Source organism: Bombina bombina, chromosome 8, assembly GCF_027579735.1.
Source record: "Bombina bombina isolate aBomBom1 chromosome 8, aBomBom1.pri, whole genome shotgun sequence".
Classification (NCBI taxonomy): domain Eukaryota; kingdom Metazoa; phylum Chordata; class Amphibia; order Anura; family Bombinatoridae; genus Bombina; species Bombina bombina.
The window spans coordinates 336477907-336483319 of NC_069506.1; positions in this window are offsets into that span (position 1 = coordinate 336477907).

The window sequence follows — 5413 nt, forward strand, 5'->3', positions numbered from 1 at the left end:
CAGCTTCATCAAGGGAATGCAATGTGACATGTTAGAAAAACGGTCAACCACCATAAGGATAACAGTATTGCCATTGGAAAAAGGGAGCTCGACAATGAAGTCCATGGAAAGATGTGTCCAAGGATGCTCACCATTAGCAATAGGTTGAAGAAGACCCACATGAAGACGTTGAGGAGTCTTATTCTGTGCACAAACTGAGCAGGAGGCAACATACGCAGCAACATCAGAACAAAGACCTGGCCACCAGAATTGTCGAGTGACAGACCAAATCATTTGGTTCTTGCCTGGATGACCTGCGGCTTTAAGATAGTGGTAAGTGTGCAAAAGTTTAGTTCGAAGATTCTCAGGAACAAAACACTTACCACTAGGTTTCTCAGGAGGTGCATTGGTTTGTGCAGCCAGGATCTCCTCCCCCAAGGGAGAAGTCAAATTAGTACGTATGGTAGCCAAAATATGGTCAGGAGGTATAAAAGAAGTAGGTACAGACTCCTCCTTGGACAGTGGCGAAAATTGTCGAGAGAGGACATCAGCCCTAACATTCTTACTACCAGGCAGGTAAGAGACCACATAATTAAACCGAGACAAAAATAGCACCCATCTGGCCTGTCGGGGCGACAAACGTTTTGCTTCAGATAGATAAGTTAAATTCTTGTGGTCAGTAAGAATGAGCACTGGCACACTAGTACCCTCGAGAAGATGCCTCCATTCCTTGAGTGCCAAAATTATGGCCAGTAATTCCCTGTCACCAATTTCATAATTGCACTCTGCTGGAGACAATTTCTTAGAGAAGAACCACACGGATGCAAGGAACCATCAGGCATAGGACATTGAGACAAGAGGGCACCTACTCCAGTCTCAGACACATCGACCTCAAGAACAAAAGACAGGACAGGGTTAGGATGAGACAGAACTGGAGCGGCAGCAAAGTCAGTCTTAGGACTATCAAAGGCCTTAATGGCAGTAGGTGACCAATGGAGAGGATCATTCTCTTTACGGGTCATGTCTGTGATAGGTTTGACCAAGGAAGAAAAGTTTTTAATAAACTTTCTATAGTAATTGGTGAACCCCAAAAAACGTTGAATAGACCGAAGACCAACTGGGCGAGGCCACTGCAGAACTGCAGATAACTTGTCAGGATCCATGGAGAACCCTGCAACAGAGATAACATAACCTACGAAGGTTACTTGAGTCTGATGGAACTCACATTTCTCGAGTTTACAAAACAGGCCATTCTCACGTAGTCTCTGAAGAACCCGTGTAACATCAGAACGATGAGCCTCAAGTGTGGGTGAGTGTATGAGGATGTCGTCTAAGTACACCCCAACACACTGTTGCAACATATCTCGTAGGACATCATTAATAAATTCCTGAAAAACAGCAGGAGCATTACATAGCCCAAAGGGCATTACAAGATACTCATAATGCCCGCTCCTGGTGTTAAAAGCCGTTTTCCATTCTTGACCCTCCTTAATCCTAATGAGATTGTACGCTTCTCTCAAATCAAATTTAATAAAGAACGTAGCTCCCTTGAGGCGGTCAAAGAGTTCCGTAATGAGCAGAATAGGGTAAGCATTCTTAATGGTAAGATTATTAAGACCCCTATAATCGATACATGGTCTTAACTCGCCACCCTTTTTCTTCACAAAGAAGAAGCCAGCCCCAGCAGAAGAACAGGAGAGCAGGATTTGCAGATGATCCCCCATGACAGAGCATCGGCAACATACTCCTCCATAGCACAATTCTCTGCAACAGACAGAGGGTACACCGGGCCCCGAGGAGGAATGGCTCTGGGTTGCAGGTCTATGGCACAATCGTAAGACCGGTGAGGAGGCAATGTACCGGCACGCACCTTGTCAAACACATCTAGGAACTCTCGGTATTCCTCTGGCAATTGAGATACCGAAGAAGTGCACAAGACTTTAACTGGTTTCCGAAGACAAGTGGAAATACATTGCAGGGACCACGACAATATTTCGGACCTGCGCCAGTAGAGAATGGGATTGTGCTTTTGGAGCCAGGGATAACCCAGAAAAACTGGAAAATGTGGAGAGTTTATCACCTTTAACTGGAGGGTTTCAAAATGGAGAGCCTCAACAGCCATGGACAACGGAGTAGTTTCGTGAGTAACAAGTGCGGGCTGAACGGGCCTGCAATCAATGGCTTCAATAGCAAGCAGAATGGACTGAGACAAAACAGGAATGGAGTGCTTTGATACAAAAGCACTGTCAATGAAATATCCCGCAGCACCGGAGTCAACAAGAGCCTGAGTGACTATGGAGGAGTCCACCCAGGAAAGGACAACCGTGACCAAAGGTTTCTCCTTAAGCGGTTCCGTGGACGAGGATAAACCACCCAAGGTGTGCCCCCGACAGGACCTTAGGTGTGAGCGTTTCCCGGCCGTGTAGGACAAAACTTTAAAAGGTGGCCCTGTAACCCACAATAGAGGCAGAGCCCCTCCCTCCTCCTAAAGGCCCTCTCTGCCGTGGAGAGATGCGTGAATCCCAACTGCATCGGCTCAGCAGTACCTGGTGACTCGTGACCAGGAGGCATGGGAGGAGAGGGAGGCATGGGTGGGAACGAACATGTAGGAGGCAACTGAACAGGAGGCTTCCGCAAGCGCTCCTTGAAAGAGGGCCTCTCTCTGAGTCTTATGTCAATTAGGATAAAAAAAAGACACCAATGCCTCGAGATCCTCTGGTAAATCTCTGGCAGCAACTTCATCTTTAATCGCATCAGAGAGCCCATGAAAGAAGGCGGCAACAAGGGCTTCATTGTTCCAACCTACCTCTGCGGCAAGCGTATGGAACTCATTAGCATACTGAGCAACAACTCTTGTAACTTGCTGAATGGACATGAGTCGTTTAGCAGCAGAGGAGGAGCGAGCCGGAACATCAAATACCTGTCGAAAGAAGGCCACAAATTCAGGGTAATTTGAAATCAAAGGTTTATTAGTCTCCCACAAGGGATTAGCCCGGGCAAGATGAGAAATCCCACCTTAGCTCAGTCAGAGGGAAACGCCTGAGGTAACATCTCAAAGTAAATGCCCACCTGGTTCAAAAACCCTCTGCACTGAATAGGATCACCTCCATATCGCTGAAGTAGAGATGCAGAACTGGACATGCTCCTGGTAGGCATAGGTGCAGCAGGGGAAACAGGAGCAGTCATAACTTGTGGGACACTTTGGTCCAAATGTGCAGAGCGAGTTAGCAGGGTTTGCCGGGCTAGTGCAAATTGATCTAAGCGGTGATCCTGTACATCCATCCTGGAAATCATGGCAGGTAAAGGTGGATAATTAGCAGCATCAGGATTCATGGCCTTTGCGTAATGTCAGGGTGCCAGGAATCAGACTTTGATGAGAAGTGAAAAAATAATCACACCTATATTAATAGCAAAAAAATAATAAAAAGTCCACAAGTCAAATAACAAGCCAGGAGTAAAAACCAGAGCTAGGAGTAAAAATCAGAGCTGGTAGTCAGAAGAGCCGAGTCAGAAGCCAAAGTGTATAGTCAGACAAGCTGGAATCAGGAACAAGGAAAACAGCAGAGTCAGGAACAATCCAGGGATCAGGAACCAGGAAGGACGTCAGGCAGCCAGGTAATACACAGGAACTCTCACAAACAGGTCTGAGACAACGCAAAGGCAAAGCATATTGAACAGAGGCCCTTTAAATAATAAGTGATGACATCACAATTCTGAGACTGCATCCTGTCTCACACGGATGATGCAAACCAGTCTGGTCATAAAAGGAAGTGCAGGAAATGAGCAGCATCCCCCACAATGCACGACAGTCAGGAAGAGAGGTGAGTAAAATGGCTGCCAGCAGCACATGGCAAATACAACAGGGAAAAAACCCTGACACAGTCATAGCCTAGACCCAGTGGCTCCTGTCAGTGACATTCATGGCCTAGAACCAGTGGCTCCTGTCATTGACAGTCATAGCCTAGACCCAGTGTCTCTTGTCAGTGACATTCATGGTCTAGCCCCAGTGGCTCCTGTCAGTGACAGTTATAGCCTAGACCCAGTGGTTCCTGTCAGTGACAGTCATAGCCTAGACCCAGTGGCTTCTATCATTGACAGTCATAGCCTAGACCCAGTAGCTGCTGTCAGTGACATTCATGGCCTAGCCCCAGTGGTTCCTGTCAGTGACAGTCATACCCTAGACCCAGTGGTTCCTGTCAGTGACAGTCATGACCTAGCCCCAGTGGTTCCTGTCAGTGACAGTCATAGCCTAGTCCCAGTGGTTCCTGTCAGTGACAGTCATAGCCTAGACCCAGTGGTTCCTGTCAGTGACATTTATGGCCTAGACCCAGTTGTTCCTGTCAGTGACAGTTATAGCCTAGACCCAGCGGTTCCTGTCAGTGACAGTCATAGCCTAGACCCAGTAGCTTCTATCATTGACAGTCATAGCCTAGACCCAGTGGCTCCTGTCAGTGACATTCATTGCCTAGCCCCAGTGGTTCCTGTCAGTGACAGTCATGACCTAGCCCCAGTTGTTCCTGTCAGTAACAGTCATAGCCTAGTCCCAGTGGTTCTTGTCAGTGACAGTCATAGCCTAGACCCAGTGGCTTCTATCATTGACAGTCATAGCCTAGACCCAGTGGCTTCTATCATTGACAGTCATAGCCTAGACTCACTGGTTCCTGTCAGTAACAGTCATGACCTAGCCCCGGTGGTTCCTGTCAGTGACAGTCATAGCCTAGTCCCAGTGGTTCCTGTCAGTGACAGTCATAGCTTAGACCCAGTGGTTCCTGTCAGTGACATTTAAGGCCTATACCCAGTTGTTCCTGTCAGTGACAGTTATGGCCTAGCCCCAGTGGTTCCTGTAAGTGACAGTCATAGCCTAGACCCAGTGGCTCCTGTCAGTGACATTCATGGTCTAGCCCCAGTGGCTCCTGTCAGTGACAGTTATAGCCTAGACCCAGTGGTTCCTGTCAGTGACAGTCATAGCCTAGACCCAGTGGCTTCTATCATTGACAGTCATAGCCTAGACCCAGTGGCTCCTGTCAGTGACATTCATGGCCTAGCCCAAGTGGTTCCTGTCAGTGACAGTCATAGCCTAGACCCAGTGGTTCCTGTCTGTGACAGTCATGACCTAGCCCCAGTGTTTCCTGTCAGTGACTGTCATAGCTTAGTCCCAGTGGTTCCTGTCAGTGACAGTCATAGCCTAGACCCAGTGGTTCCTGTCAGTGACATTTATGGCCTAGACCCAGTTGTTTCTGTCAGTGACAGTTATGGCCTAGCCCCAGTGGTTCCTGTCAGTGACCGTCATGGCCTAGCCCCAGTGGTTCCTGTCAGTAACAATCAGGAGTGGGTCTGATGCTTTAGCACCATCCATTTTCAGGGCTAGTTGATTTGGCAAGTACGTTGTTGGATTGGATGCCCTTTATTTTACCTTTATTTTACCTTGCTGTTA